The 16,750-nt window shown below is 45.8% G+C and overlaps 1 long non-coding RNA gene across 1 annotated transcript in view; it reads right to left on the bottom strand.

The window, feature by feature from the left end:
* Positions 1-3,147: 3,147 nt before the first annotated feature.
* LOC142830611 (uncharacterized) overlaps positions 3,148-16,750 on the bottom strand; it is a 32,493-nt gene continuing 18,890 nt past the window's right edge. Inside the window, exons 2-3 of the long non-coding RNA XR_012906017.1 lie at positions 8,636-8,706; positions 3,148-3,694 (exon numbers count right to left, since the gene is read on the bottom strand). This is a non-coding gene — a long non-coding RNA (uncharacterized LOC142830611). The remainder of the gene's footprint in view (positions 3,695-8,635; positions 8,707-16,750) is intronic.

Raw genomic sequence — 16,750 nt, 5'->3', positions numbered from 1 at the left:
ATCCCATAATTAATCTCTCTACTGTCTTGGTAGCAACCTCAAAACAGATTTACAGGACTGATTTGACCTGGGGATCTAAATACCCTGTCACCTATTGAGGTGACCCTTCTAGTTAGATTTGAACTAGATTAGAAGGGCAAATTGAAGAAACTTTAAAATCTGCTGCTTGCCTTATCTTTTTAGAAGATAAATAGAGCATTTTAATGTCTAGTGTTGTCAATATGCTTTCACCAGCAATAAAATCACTTATAGCTGTTAAAAAGAAGAGCAAAACCACCAATGAAATAAAAATGATACATAATGCTTTCTGGCTGTAGTTATGTATCATGGTTACAATGGTTATTTGTGACTTGTGAACATTAAGTTATTAACTGTAAAAATCGATGTTAAAGTGAACATTCAAGGTGGACAGTTAAGCACACATAAGTCAGGACATGCCAAAATTAATGGTGAATGTGCTGGGAGATACTGCCCCCATCTATAATGGGCCTTGCCCACAGTCAGTCATAAAGCCTTACCCAAACAAATCAATTCAACCTTCATCAATGAACCCTTGCATTCTCTTCTTCCTTTCCATTCTATTAATTCACTCTCATTTCTTAGATCACTGGGCCACCAGGTCACCCCTTTTACTTACTTGCATGTTCTTTGCAGCAGGGATCTTTTCATTCTATATCTGTACTATGCTTACCACAAGGAGGGGCTTAATTTGGCTCTCTACCATTATGAAATTAAATAAAATGGTCAATACAATCATGTAAATCAACTCATTAATCATATCAGTTCACCCCCCCCCATCGATTAATCAAATTAATTCACCCTTTCTTGCTCCCTTCTGATCAGTTCATCTCCAATAAATTCTCACATCAGACCATTTTGCTGCAAAGAATGAAATCAGTTCAGGTTCTCACCCATGCACTGTACGCTGCACCTAACGTGATATGCCCAAGGATGCCAAATACAGGTGCCCATTTAACTTCAGATTTTTCCATCCTGCTATGCTCGCCTCAGATACATTGCCCTAAGGTTCAGTTCACATCTATTTTACAGCAAGTACACTTTAGGGAGTCCACAGTGTAGAGATACCCTATGAGAAGCTGAAGATGAATAGTTCCAACAGCTTTCAAAGCAAATCAGTGGAAATTATATGTTCTGGAGTTAACACTCGTGTTCATTAAAATGAATGGGGGGGTGGTCACATGACAATCAGTATTTGACAAAGATTGTTATCACCCTGTCCCTGGACACACATCAGGCTGCCAGAAATGTGGATATATAGAGCAGAAAATTGAAATTTATATGGAAGGATAATTTTGTGGTTAAGGTAGCGCAGTGCCGGGAAAAAGGACTTAGTTCATTTCCTGGCTCTGAGCCAGATATTTTGTGTGACTGGGCAAATTACTTAATCTCTCTCTGCCTCAATTTGGCATCAGAAAAATGCAAGTGACAATAATTCATTCTCCCACCCTTGATGTGTGTGGTCTGTTTAAATTACAAGAGCTCTGGGGCAGGGAATATTTCTTTCTATGACTTCTATGGTATGTCTGCATTGCAAGCTTCTTTCGGAATAAGCTTTTCCAGAAGAGGTCTTCCAGAAAAGCTTATTTTGAAATAGAGTGTCTAGACACAAAAAGCACAATGAAATAGCGATGTGTAATTTTGAACGATAGTGTCCACACTGATTGGACACTATCTCACATTTAAGGCCACTCAGAACCAGGTCAGGCAGTTGTTTCCTCGAGCTGCTGCTGCCTGAGACGTGTGCTTACAGGGACCCCCCTGAACAGCCATTTCTCAGGCTCTTGTGCTTGCTTGCCTACCTCTCTGAGAATCTTGGATGGGGAGGACAAGCAGGCAAGGGAAGTGTCCGGCCACACTGGGATCCAATGGCTGGAAGAGGGGCCCCAAGCAGCCTGGGCTTCCATTGGTGTTGCACACACACCTGCGCCTGGCAGCGCTGTCCCTGGGAGCTGGTGATGTCTCGAGCAAGGCACTGCAGAGTCTGTGTGTGGGCATGTGTCCTTGTCTCCAGCACTGGCTGGTGGTGTGTGGGTGGACTCCCCAGATCCTGTGAGCAGGAGCTCAGGCGTGCTCCAGTGCTGAGTCCTGGTGGACTGCAGCGCAATGGCCAGGCTGAGAAGTCTGAGTGATGATTGCACCACAGCTTCTCAACCCCCGCCACACCCACTCTGTGTATGTGAAAAACTCAGACCACTCACCTGATGATCCCTCCCCAGCCTTGAAGGATGCCTGGGACACATCCAGGGCATAGAGTACTGGCTCCAGGGTGATGGTGGTCACTGTGCTCGCCACATCCTCCGCCTCCTTCAGGGGTGGGGAAGGAGGCTGCACTGATCCCCCAGGATGTGGTACAGGTCCTCAAAATAGGGACAGAAGTGGTGTCTTGCCCCAGAGCATGAGCTGTGCTCCCTTGCTCTGGCATAGGCCTGCCGGTTCTCTTTCACTTTGCTCCAGACCTGCTCCAGGCCTGGTGTGACCCTTTGTGGCCAGGCTCTTGGACGTCCAGCCATCTATATCAGCATAGCATTATCTGGAGTGGAGATTCTGGAGGTTCTCCCTGTTGCCCCACACCTCCAGGAGGACCAGGATCGCCGACCCAGACCAGGAAAGCACACACCTCTTGTGGCCCATGATCTCCTGGGAGACCTGAGCATGCTCCCTGGGATGGGCAGAGAGCTCTTGGGGGGATTGTGGCTGGGACGTGGTGCCCAGATGTCAGGCACTGGCAGCTGTGCTGTGGCTGGAGGTTCTGAGAGCCCGCTTCCTGCCGTAAGCACTGTCCCCTGTGTCTGCAGCTTTAAGAGCTCTTGGGGGAACAGGAACTATAGAGTTCCAATGAGTGTGGATGGAGTGGCCAGCAGGGCACCTGTGCGATTTCCTGGACGTCTTTTTTTTGTTTTTTGTTTTTTTACAAAACTCCCTGTTCTGCATCCACACAAACCCTCTTCTGAAAAAGGCTTTATTCCCCATGGAATGAGGATTACTGGCTTCTGTTATTTACTGGCTTTCTTTTGAAATAACGCCATTTCAGCGTGGATGCTAGTATTGAATAATGGATGTGATTCCAGAAAAAAATGTGCAGTGTAGATGCACTCCTACACAGGGGGAAAGTAAGTACCAGGATTCACGGTTATGCAGCCTGGGGCGGCCAGGGTCCTGAGAAAGCAGGGAGGGGAAGCTTTGAGCCCTGAAAAGTGCAGATCCTTGGGCAGAAGGGGTGAGGCTGGTGACCTGACTCCCCCTACTATGCCTAGATCTGCAGTGGCAGCTGTTGGGAACCATGGTGCTCTGGTGGCTATTTGAAAGACTCAGGACTCCTTTTTAAGTCACCAAGCCCTGGGGAAACTGCCTCTTTTGCTCCCCCCATGTCAGCGGCTCTTCTGGACCCTACCAAGAGTGAGGAGCAAAAAGGGCATTGATGTTAGAGAATTGCTGTGGCAGCACTTTCACATCGGCCTGGTACCAGCAGCCTCTTCTTGCCAGGACACTATACTGACCTGTACTGGTCCACTCTCATCTGTCTTCTATGGTGCCCAGAACAAGGCCCAAATCTTGGTTACAGCTTCTGGGTGCTAGTGTCATATACATTATGCTACTAGCAATATGCAGAAGATTTTATTTAATTTTGACACATTTAAAATTGGCTTTTGTTCTGTCCCTCACTTCATTTTTGCTGTAAAGGAAAAAGAAAATGATCATCTGACTTGAAGATGAAAAAGCTACCTTCACACTGAATAAAGGTGTCCCTGATTTCTCTGGTCTGCCAAATCCACTGTGGAATGAAACAGGCCAGAAAAAGACAGACGAGAATTGCTCTTGTACAGATGAGCTCTCCCTATGTACACCGCTGACAGAGATCGTGAAATCCCTGACACTCCATTGAAGGGGGCTTTGGTGTGCAAGTGATTGGCTGCCATCCAGGAGGAGCACAGAACAGAAATCACTAAGGCTATGTCTAGACTGGCATGATTTTCCGCAAATGCTTTTAACGGAAAAGTTTTCCGTTAAAAGCATTTGCGAAAAAGAGCGTCTAGATTGGCACGGAAGCTTTTCCGCAAAAGCACTTTTTGCGGAAAAGCGTCCGTGCCAATGTAGACGCACTTTTGCACAAAAAAGCCCCGATCGCCATTTTAGCCATCGGTGCTTTTTTGCGCAAAACAGTACTGTGCTGTCTACACTAGCCCTCTTGTGCAAATGATTTGCGCAAGAGGGCTTTTGCCCGAATGGGAGCAGCATAGTATTTCCGCAAGAAGAACTGATTTCTTACAGTAGGAAGTCAGTGTTCTTGCGGAAATTCAAGCAGCCAGTGTAGACAGATGACAAGTTTTTCCGTAAAAGCAGCTGATTTTGCAGAAAACCTTGCCAGTCTAGACACAGCCTAAAGGTATGTCTACACTGCAACACTATTTCAAAATAACTAGTGTTATTCCAAAATAATATAGTCCACGTCTACACAGCAGGCAGTTATTTTGAAAGAGTGTCACCATTCTGTCAAGCTGGAAGACTTCTTACTCTGAGTCCTAAAACCCTCATTGTATGAGGAGTAAAGGTGCTGTATTTCAAAATAAGTGCTGTGTAGATGCTCCCTATTTTGAAATGAGCTATTTTTAAATGAGACACACAATTGGCATAGCTCAATTTGTATAGCTTATTTTGAGTTAAGCCCAGCAGTGTAGACGCACCCCATGGGTGTAAGTTAGGAGTACCAAGGAACAGTTTCCAGATGCAAGGGCTGGAAGCAACAGGATCAGGTTGCTCCCTGTGTAAATCTGTCTCCACCGCATGTGAGGAGAAATCAAGTGGGGAGAGAATCCAAATTTCTGTGAGCAAGCCTTTAGGTTACTCCTCCTCCTGATTAATTCAGAGCTCATGGCTGAATTTCAGACCCTGTTGAAGTCTATTAGAGTATGTCTACACTACCACCCTAGTTCAAACTAGGGTGGTTAATGTAGGCAACCGGAGTTGCAAACGAAGCCCTGGATTTGAATTTCCCGGGCTTCATTTGCATATTGCCGGGTGCTGCCATTTTTAAATGTCCACTAGTTCGGACTCCGTGCCCGCGGCTACACTCGACACGAACTAGGTAGTTCGGATTAGGTTTCCTATTCGGATTAGGTACACCTAGTTCCACGAGGATAGCTGTGCAGAGTACCCCAAGACATATTGTTTGATTTTTATTGATTTATTAGTAAGAATTTTGCATTGTCACATGGGATAAAAGATGCCAACTGGTCATGCAAACTGGTTATGGTCATTTCTTTGCTATGCTGTCTTGCTGGTTAATACCTGTAAATGGAAACCATTACATTTTCTGCAGACTACTCAGTTATTTTTTCCCCAGTTTCCTGAAGGTCTGCCCTCAGTACTTCATCAACATACACATTTCATTTAACTGCACTAGCTCTTTAAAGATAAATTAATGTGGGAGCGCTTAGACTAAAATCTTGATTAGCCACCTGCACTCCAAATCATTTCAGTGTGGATTGCACTTCAGTGTGATCCTTCACCATACATTTGGCAGAAGACAACTGAACTGTAAGTTTGAAGCCAGGAGTGTAAAGGCTAGAGCACACTTTGCAGTATGACATAACTTTGTTCAGTTTACTGAACAGTCTTCATTGCTTTTAGTTGTGCTTTTTTAAAGAAAAAAACTATAAGAATTAATGTTTTGATGTCATGTAAATACATGCACAAATATTTCTTATTGCACTCATTTTGTCATTGCAAATAGACTCTTGTATCTCAAAAAGAACAGAGCTATAGTAAGTGAGAAACAGTTGAGAGCATTTTCATACATTTGCCTGTTGATAAGACTTCTAGTCTTTCTTTTATCACTATCATAATATAAAAGCTTTACTATACTTTCATGTGTATAAAAAGTAATTAACTAGTTCTCCAGTTGCTCATCAGGCAAAACACTTTGCTTTGGTTTTGCAGGAATTACAGATGAATTTTTTGTAGCTCTTGTTGTGCTGTAGCTTTTCTTTAGGGTTAAAAAGACAGAGGATCTTTGCATCCGTCAAGCCTGAAAATTCTAACAAAGTGTAATGAAACTTTGTACATAGACAAGAAGTCTTAGTGAGGTAGCCGTATTTTTCTGTAACTTTAAAAACAACGAGTAGTCCTGTGGCAACTTAGAAACTGATGAAGTGGGTTTTACCCACAAAGGCTCATGATTCTCTCTATATATTCTGTTGGTCTCTAAGGGTATGTCTACACTACAAAGTTAATTTGAACTAACAGCCATTAGTTCGAATTAACTTTAATAGGCTCTATACATGAAAACCGCTACTTCAAACTTAATTCGAACTAGCAGAGCGCTTAATTCGTACTAGGTAAACCTCATTCTACGAGGACTAACGCCTAGTTCGAATTAAGTAGTTCGAATTAAGGGCTGTGTAGCCACTTAATTCGAACTAGTGGGAGGCTAGCCCCCCCCAGCTTGCCCTGATGGCCACTCTGGGCACAGCCAGGGAAACTCTTCTGCCCCCCCTCCCAGCCCCGGAGCCCTTAAAGGGCCACGGTCTGGCTACGGTGCCCGTGCCAGGTGCAAGCCTGCCAGCACCCAGCCAACAGACCCTGCACCTGGCATGGCACGAGCCAGCCACCCGCTGCCACCCAGCCCTCCGCCTCTTCCCGGGACCACGCTGGTGGCTCCCAGGAGCCTGCCCGGGGCCGCAAGAGGCAGGCGCCCGCCTGGTCTAGTGTGGAGATCGTGGACCTTATCCAGGTTTGGGGGGGGAGGCCTCCAACATCCACGACCTCCACACTAGGCACAGGAAAGTGGCCATCTAGGGCAGGATAGCTGCCAGCCTGGCCACCAAAGGCCACATGCAAACCCAGGAGCAGGTTTGCATGAAAATCAAGTTGGTCCAGTGAGACCCCCGACCCTGAGTCCTGAGCTTAGAACATAAGAACATAAGAATGGCCGTACTGGGTCAGAACAAAGGTCCATCTAGCCCCGTAGCCTGTCTGCCAACAGCAGCCAACACTAGATACCCTGGAGGGGATGGACCAAAGACAATGACCAAGCCATTCGTCTCATGCCATCCATCTCCCGCCTTCCACAAACAGAGGCCAGGGACACCATTCTACCCCCTGGCTAATAGCACTCCATGGACCCAAACTCCATGGCTGTGTCTACATTGGCACCCTTTTCCGGAAAAGGGATGCTAATGAGACCAGTCGGAATTGCAAATGCCGCGGGGGATTTAAATATCCACCGCGGTATTTGCATGAACATGGCTGCCGCTTTTTTCCAGCTTGGGGCTTTGCCGGAGAAAAGCACCAGTCTAGACGGGATCTTTCAGAAAATAAAGCCTTTTCCGGAAGATCCCTTATTCCTGATTTTAAGGACACTAATAACACTATTCCTTTGGTCCCAAATTCCAGTCAGCTTTGACATTCAGAAGTTCAATGAGTCATTGTCAATTTCAGAAGGTATAATGAAACAGCCAAACAGATTAATGCTGCCTCTTACGTTTGATTCTTAAATCATAACATGCTAATGATAGAAAGTTAATTTTTCAAAAGCAAAGAGCCATTCTGGATGCCTCAGTTTTTAGGTGTGCAACTTGGGATGTCTTTTAGAGGCACAAATTTCATAATATGGCCAATCTCAACTCTCTAAAAATCAGGCCCATTCATGGGGTCTCACAACGGGCATACAAAAATTCAGAATTCAAAAATCACTAGCTAACCAGAAAATCTTGGCCCTGTAGGTATTTTCTTGAAAATGTTTGTCACTTCTTTCTTTGAAGATAATGACATTCTGCCACAGAAATGTTTCCTTAACTAATATATTAGAAGGAATTAGAAAATAAACTTCTACATTACTTTCATGTCAAGAGGTGAAATGGTATTTATTTTAGTCTCAATGGCAATTTACACATAAAAATGCAGAAGATCAATCAGTACTTTATAAATATTTATTTAAACCAACTAGAGACCTTCGTTTCACAGAGGAAGTATGTTGGCTAATGTAACGAATATTTTAAACATTAAGAAACTTTTTTATTTGTATTGATCTCATCTCTTAAATGATTTAAATGATGCATATTGTTCCAAAAGCTTAATTTAGCCACCATGGCTGTGTCTACACTGGTGCGATCCGGCGCAAAAGCGGCCGCTCTTCCACAAAAACTTGCTGCCTGTCTATACTGGCCACGCGTTCTTTCGCAAGTAAACTGACATTCTAATGTATAAAATCAGGGCTTCTTGTGCAAGAACTCTGACACTCCCACTCAGGAATAAGCTGTCTTACACAAGAGCTCTTCCAGAAGAGGCCAGTGTAGACAGGCAACATGAATTTCTTGCACAAGAAAGCCCTATGGTTAAAATGGCCATCAGAACTTTCTTGCGCAAGAGAGCATCTACACTGGCATGGATGCTCTTGTGCAAAAGCACATCTCTTGCGCAAAAACACATGCCAGTGTAGACACCCTCTTCTGGAAGAGTTTTTGCAGAAGAACTCTTCTGCAAAAGAGTTTTTGCGTGAGAAAGTACCAATGTAGACATAGCATATGTTTCATCTTGACAGTCCTCATTGTTATAACAATATATCTCTCTGTGTCTTCTTCAGTTATAAATACTTGCACTTTAATGGTGTGCCTACCTGTAGATGCAGTCCGTGTATACTTCAAGTTTGTTATTAGCCAGACTATTCTGTGTTACTGAAGTTTTGGCCTATAAAGGAGTTACAGAATATAGGTATCATTTGACTGACAGCAAGTGATAGGGTTTTATGAATCACTGATCCTTTTCTACATGCCACTGGATGACTTTGAACATATTTGTTCCTTGTGTGGCTTATTTTACTAATCTGTGCAGTGCCCATGATAATACATTTCCTGTTTTTCTTCACAAGACTCTGACAGATACTAAGTATTGAAGTGCACTGAGTCTGATTCAGCGCTCACTGAAACCAATGGTGAGGTTCCCAATGATTTCAGTGGTGTGTGAATCAGGCATTTTTTTATTCCATGTTGAGTGGTGCTATGTGGGCTGACCCGATTCTATTAGAATCCACTGATCCAGTTAGAGTAAAGAGCAAAATGGTGTAGTTAGTTATAGGATTCTGTGTACACTGTGACAGCTAGTATTCCCTGAATGCCAAGAAGAAGCTGCTATTCATGGATTCAACATCTTGCATTTTAATAAACAGCTGCATCACTTCAACACCTCTTTTAGATGTGCAGTAATTTCCTCTCCCAAATATGTTCTACATCACTCCTAGGGGCATTATGCCGAATGTTGGCACCGCAGACTTAACATCTTCCTCTGCTTGGTGCAGCTTTCCCACCTCGTTCCCTTTTGTGACTCTGACCCTTCTTCCTTGCAAATTCTTACCAGATTTCTTCGTTGTAAACATTTTCTCTTTTCTTAAATTAAAAAAATAGTGAGATATAAAAAGTATAGATAACATTAAAAAAAACCCAACCAATCTTCTATTAGTTCACTTCTTGTTTTTAAAACAAATTTGCTATACAACAAACCCTAATTTTCCATAAAAATTATAAACATTACCAGAATTTACATTTACATTTCATATTATTTCATATTATCTAACAGTAATAAATGAGTTGTCAATTGCATAGCACAATCCCAAAAAAATGGCAAGGCTCAGGACAATGTAATAATGATGTTCCATTTCAAAGTTTATTCTTCTCTGAGCAGAGAACAAGATCCAACCTCACTTTGAGCAAATCAACCAGCACTCCATAGGGAAAGCAATGTGCTACAGTTCTATATTGTACATGGACTTTTATAGCTTTTCACTTATAAATTACAAAGACACTCTGCCTTTAAGATAGAGAAGTTTCTTAGCACAGACTATAGTAGACGACTGCTAACATTTTATTAAGCAGGTATTTTTGTTCCCTGGCGAGGACTGAGTATATACAAAGTAAGCTTGACTCTTAATGCTAGTGTGCACATAATATGAATAAGTTTGATCGTTCATAAACATATAGACATTTTAATACATATTTAAGTCTCACTGAGAGTCTAGGGCTTTTGCATATTAGTGAATTGCAGTATTGGGCTTAAATTCTTTCCTATTTTATTGTTCCTGAACTAAGAAAATAGGAGTTGCCAAAATTTATCACGCCAAAGATCTCTCTGGCCTGGTATCCCTTGTTTTTCAGTTGCAAATGCTAAATTCTTCAGAGAAAGTAACAATTTTTCACCATAAGCAATATCTTGCTCTTTTTCCTCAGGCCAGGCTGTTAGTGCTCCCTATTATATCCAAAACCATGAGAATTTATCTCTCTTACTCATTCCTATCTAAACGTAATTGCGCATATTCTTATTATTCATAGAAAATTTTAACCGTATTGAGAATCTTTCTATGCTCTCTGAGTATCTGTGAGTTCACTTTCTAATTACAAGTATCATCTATCATCAGTTTTAAATTTGTTGCCTTTTGATTTCTTTGACTTTTTACATTGTGAGAATGGGAACAGAAAGTTCAATCTATCCACTTCAATGGAATATTTCATTTTGCTGACCCCTGTCATATTATCTTTTCTTTTCCTCTGTAAATGATATAGTCAGAGATTCCATTTTAACTGCTCTTGTTCACTGAGTAGCCGTTTCTCTTGAGATAAGTGGCTGTTTCCAGTGATGGTGGAGGAGAGAAATTATTTCCAATTAATATTTGTTGGTTCAGGTGAAGTATATTGATTGACTAAGTCCTGTCATTAGGAGATAGGTTTCCTTATCACCATCCCATTTCCCCTACTTTTGACTTGTTTCAATAGTTTTACCATAACGGCAAGGAAGGAATGGCATGAGTGAAGAACAACTTATACAGTACTAGAGAATGAACCCTTACATTAAAAGTTGAGGTATATTGATGGGGACACTGTGAAGAAGTTTGCTCTGCTTCCCTACATATTGTGCCTTCATTTCCCCAAGGTAGTAGTGCTTACAGAAACACTGTATTTCTCCTTCAAAGCATTTAGAGAATGGCAAAAGAAGAGTAACTGGTTTCTCAGTTCCTTTGGTAGCACGCCTGCGAGCTATCATGGTAAGAACTGTATTTTCCCCCTGGACATTCCTTTTTTGAAAGGAACTTAATAAAAGACTACTGAAGTCAGGATCATTTTTTCCATTTACTTTAATGTGTTCTAGATCAGGCCTTTTGAGATAGAGCCTGGCACATTTGCCAGTACCCACAGATCATTTTCACATATAGTGGAGTGGATGCTGGCGCAGTGCTCTTGCCTCTCATACCCCACCAGGCAGTGTGGGGCACCAGAGCAGGCCCCTACACTGCCAGGGGGAAGAGCAGCAACAAGCTCTTAAATCTCCCTGTAGGAGGGGCTGAGTGTTGGCCCTGCTCACCCCACCCCTCCTGCATGGTGAGCACATGCTGCCCACCCTACATGCTGTTCTGTGCTGCCAGCTAGTGCACAGCTGGTAGCATGTGGGGGGGAGATGACTGTGGGTGAAGGCCTGGCTTGGCAAAGCAAGCTCCAGCCCCACCCCTTGCATGCCTATCAGAGCCTATCCCCATTGTGGCCACTGGTCCCATCCCACACCCCCAGTGCCCTCCATTATGATGTCCTCCTCCCCCCCACTCCCGAAGACTATTGAATACAACTTCCCCACCCCAGCTCCCAGAGCACTGAACAGCTCTAGCTTCCTCCTGCCACATCCCAGGAGCATTGTGACCCCAGTCCCAGCCCTGGGAGCAGCTCCATGGGTCTGGCCCCAGCTCTGGGAGCAAGCTCTGGCCCCAGTAGCCACTGGGAAGCCAGGTGGTTGCAAGAGCAGATGTGGAGCCATGTGACCCCGGCACCAGGAACAACTGGATGGCCCTGGCCCCAGCTCCCCTGAAGCAGCCAGGCAGCCACACTGCAGCTGGAGTGCCACTCTTCCCAGCTGGCCAGAGTAGGAGAGGCTGGGTCAGCCCAGATTTCTGGGAAGGCACTTCCCTCCCTTGCCTGTATTGCCTGCCACCCATGGAGAAAGCTGATTTCCAGAAGAAGGGGAGGGTTCCCAGCAAAAGAATGAGCTGCCTTGCTCTGAAGGGGAGACCCCAGCTCTATGGGGGTGGGGCTGATGCTGTGGGGGCAGCACCCAGGGAAACAGCCAGTTCCTGGGCAGCTGGGTTCCCCACTGCCATGGGATTTGCAGTAAGTAGGGCCCCAAGGCAGTATCCCTCCATCCTGCTGTGATCTGACAGAAGCTCCTGCCACCTGGTGCCATTGCTCACGAGCCCCCAGCAGCAGCAGTGCACAATGCAAGTCTGTTCCCTCCCCTCTGTCCCCCTCTCAAGACCCTCACCCTGTCCCTGTACTGCCCCTTAGCCCATGTCCCTGCTCTCATGCTGCCTGCCTCTTCACAGTGTAACCTCCTTTTTCCTTCCCGAGTTACTCGGGAGCAGGTCACACTCAGGTGTGCCTAGGCACCTGATGGTCTTGACATAAAAGGAGATCCTGAGTACCCCCGTGGTGATGTTGATGGTTGGGGAAAACCTATCCACCCCCTTGATGCAGTCCCTTGTTCATAAAGAATGTACAATGGCAGTGCCTCCACCTGGCTGGCCCTGTACACACTGGTGTGCATTGTAGTTTTCTCAGGAAATCCGTAGTGGCTATGTGGACTCTCACTCAGACCCTACACCACCAGCACTTCCAGTTACCTCCATGACGCTATGGATTTCCTGAGAAAACTACAATGCATTGGTGATCTTCCAGAAAACACCATCCTAGCCACCATGGATGTAGAGGCTCTCTACACAAACATCCCACATGCAGATGGAGTACAAGCTGTCAGGAACAGTATCTCTGATGATGCCACAGCACAACTGGTGGCTGAACTCTGTGAATTTATCCTCACACACAACTATTTCAGATTTGGTGACAATATATACCTCCAGACCAGTGGCACTGCTATGGGCACCTGCATGACCCCACAATACGCCAACATTTTTATGTCTGACCTGGAACAACGCTTCCTCAGCTCTCATCCACTTACACCCCTTCTCTACTTACGCTACATCGATGACATCTTCATCATCTGGACCCATGGGAAAGAGACTCTGGAAGAATTTCACCACGATTTCAACAGCTTCCACCCCACCATCAACCTCAGCATGGTCCAGTCTACACGGGAGGTCCATTTCCTGGACACCATGATGCAAATAAGTGACGGTCACATCAACACCACCCTATACCGAAAACCTGCTGACCTGCATGCCTCCAGCTTCCATCCCGGACACACCACACGATCCATTGTTTACAGCCAAGAACTGAGGTACAACCGCATATACTCCAACCCCTCAGACAAAGACCTACACCTACAAGATCTTCAACAAGCATTCTGTAAACTACGATACCCACACGAGGAAGTAAGGAGACAGACTAACAGAGTCAGACGTGTACCCAGAAGCCTCCTGCTACGGGACAAGCCCAAGAAAGAAATCAACAGAACACCACTGGCCATCACCTACAGTCCTCAGCTAAAACCTCTCCAACGCATCATTAGTGATCTACAACCCATCCTGAACAATGATCCCTCACTTTCACAGGCCTTGGGAGACAGGCCAGTCCTTGCCCACAGACAACCCGCCAACCTGAAGCATATTCTCACCAGCAACTACACACCGCACCATAATAACTCTAACTCAGGAACCAATCCATGCAACAAACCTCGGTGCCAACTCTGCCCACATATATACACCAGCAACACCATCACAGGACCTAACCAGATCAGCCATACTGTCACTGGTTCATTCTCCTGCACATCTACTAACGTAATATATGCCATCATGTGCCAACAATGCCCCACTGCTATATACATCGGCCAAACTGGACAGTCCCCATGTAAAAGAATCAATGGACACAAATCAGATATTAGGAATGGCAACATACAAAAACCTGTAGGGGAACACTTCAATCTTCCTGGACACACAATTGCAGATCTAAAGGTAGCCATCCTGCCGCAAAAAAAACTTCAGGACCAGACTTCAAAGAGAAACTGCTGAGCTACAGTTCATCTTCAAGTTTGACACAATCAACTCAGGATTAAACAAAGACTGTGAATGGCTCGCTAACTACAAAAGCAGCTTCTCCTCTCTTGGAATTCACACCTCCAGATCAGCTACTAGAAGTGGGCCTCATCCTCCCTGATTGGATCCACCTCATCATCTCTAGCCTGATTCTGACCTGCATCTTTATACCTGCCTCTGGAAATTTCCACTATATACATCTGACGAAGTGGGTCTTTGCCCACGAAAGCTTATGCTCCAACCATTTGTTTAGTATATAAGATGCCACAGGGCTCCTCGCCGCTTTTGCAGATTCAGACTAACACGGCTATCCCTCTAATACATCTAATAGATTGCATTAGAATGAACAACCTTTACTTAAATCCTGTTTTTTTAAGTTAACAAATGAACAGTGAATAACATCAATTAACAAAGTACACAGAAGTAAAAGGAACTTACCTAGCTGCCAATATTTATCCCACCCTGGTGTGCACATCCCTGGACTCAGAGTCCCAGATTCTTGCTTGCATGGGCGCGCTTGAAGAACTGCAGTTGTAATGGAGATTCTCTGTAGGTAGTGTATATGTGGGTCCAAGCTATGCAGCAGCTCTGGTTCACTGCGTTGGCCTCTCTCCCTATCTTTGAACCTAGAGTTAGTCTGAATCTCTGAGGTCTGTCCCAGGCAGTAGGGTCAGCCTTAGGCCGATTCAACTGATTCAGTCGAATTGGGCCCCGCGCCCCTGAACCTGGAAGTGCCAGAGAGTTACAGAGCCCGGGGCACTGCTCCACCAATATGTGGAGCTGGGTCTCTCTCCCAGCTGTGCCTGGAGTGGGCCCCGGACCTCCCTGCTGGCCCTCCTGTGCGTCCTCTCATCCCCCTGACCATCCCTGCCATGTGTGGCTTCTCCTCACCTCTTGCTGCTGCCCATGTGCAGCGTTGCAGGTGGGCGGGAAGGACACCCAAGAGCGACGTGATGTCACGGCCCGGGATTTTAAAATTCATGGGAGGCACATTGCAGGGCCTTGCTGGCTCCGGGTTCGGCCTCTGGGGCCTGAGCGCAGACTCCGGCCCCACAACGTGGAAGGCAGAAGGTAGGGAATGGGATTGTGCGGCGGCAGTGGCGGCAGCGGGGGAAAGGGGCTTGGGCGGGGGGAGGAGAGAGAGGAGGCAGCGGGGGGGAAGGGAAGGGGCTTGGGCTTGGGTGGAGGCAGAGGCGGGGGAGGGGTGGAAGGAGGAGGAGCTTGGGCGGGGGGAGGAAAGGCACCAAAAGACAGGGGTGCAGGAGAAACAAATGGCAGGGAGCCAAGTGCAGACAATGAGGGAAAGAGCAGGAGGGGAGGTGTCAGTGGGAGGGGGGACAGGGTGATGCTGGAAGAGGAGAGGAGAGGAGAGGAGAGGAGAGGAGAGGAGAGGGGAAGGGCATTGGTGGCTAGAGGGGGAGGTGCTGGGAGAAGGCTTGAAAGAAGGGGTGGGCATGAGAAAGGTGGGGATGGAGCAAGGCATGTGTGAGAGCACAGAAGGGCAGGAGCGGAATGGGGCAGAGAATGGTGAGGGAGTGGGTATCAGGGAAAAAGAGGGCAAAGGGGGCAGGGGCAGTAAAGGAAGGAGGAGGCACCAGGAGGGTGCAGGGGTAAGGGAAGGTGCAGGTGCCAGGGGATTCTGGGGGTGAAGCAGAAGGGTAGACACCTGCAGGGGAGGGACCAGCACCAGAGGAGAGAGGCAGGGCAGGTGTGTAGATAGAGGTGTTGGAAGAGGGGATGAGAAGGGGTAGCTCACATAATCAGAGTGGGGCTACTGGAGGAGTGGGCACAGGGGGGAGAGAACAGCTGGAGGAGGGGGGCAGGTCGCAGGAGGGCTGAGGGCAGTGAGAAGGGCAGGAGTCAGGACAGCAGAGGAAGGTGAGGAGTTGGGGGTTAGCAGGCACCAGGGGAGATGATGGAGCAAGGAGAGGAGACATGGCAGCACAGAGAAAAGGTAAAGGTTTATAAAATACTTATTAATAACTTGATATGCTGCCCATGGCCAGATTGTTTGCACCCTATGGTGCAGTTTGGGTTATGTGAGGATCAATACGTGGCCAGCAAGTGGGATCCGAAACAAAAAAGTAGTCAGTGTAATGATCTTCTGTTGATATGTGTTTTAGTAGTTAAATTCTTGGACTGCTATTGCTCATGAAAAGTGCTGTCACATGGGTAGAAATCGGGTAAATATTGCATTTTTAATATCAGCAGAACTGACTTAAATGGGGCCTGTGTGTTTTGTAGTCTTGCCTTTATCTTTGTATTCATGCCTGTCAGTGTGAGAAGCTATTTGTATATATTTGCTTGCATATGCAACCACACTTAAGTTGAGGCCCTCAGCATGTTCTGTAAGTATCAGTGTGGCCCCTGGGGCTTCCAAAGTTGAGTTGCCCTAGCTCATCCCTGACAGGTGTCTGTCTAACCTGGTCTTAAATATCTCCAGTGATGGAGATTCTGCAATCTCACTAGGCAATTTATTCCAGCGTTTAACCACCCTGACAGGCAGGAAGTTTTTCCTAATGTCCAACCCAAACTCCCTTGCTGCAATTTAAGCCCATTGCTTCTCATCCTAACCTCAGAGGCCAAGCAGAACAATTTTTCTTCCTCCTCCTTATGATACTCTTTTAGGGTATGTCTACACTACAGCGCTAGTTCGAACTAACTTAGTTCGAATTAGTTAATTCGAACTAAGCTAATTCGAACTAACGCGTC

The sequence above is a fragment of the Pelodiscus sinensis genome, chromosome 9 (assembly GCF_049634645.1).
Source record: "Pelodiscus sinensis isolate JC-2024 chromosome 9, ASM4963464v1, whole genome shotgun sequence".
Classification (NCBI taxonomy): Eukaryota; Metazoa; Chordata; order Testudines; family Trionychidae; genus Pelodiscus; species Pelodiscus sinensis.
This window is presented reverse-complemented; position numbering and strand designations above follow the sequence as displayed.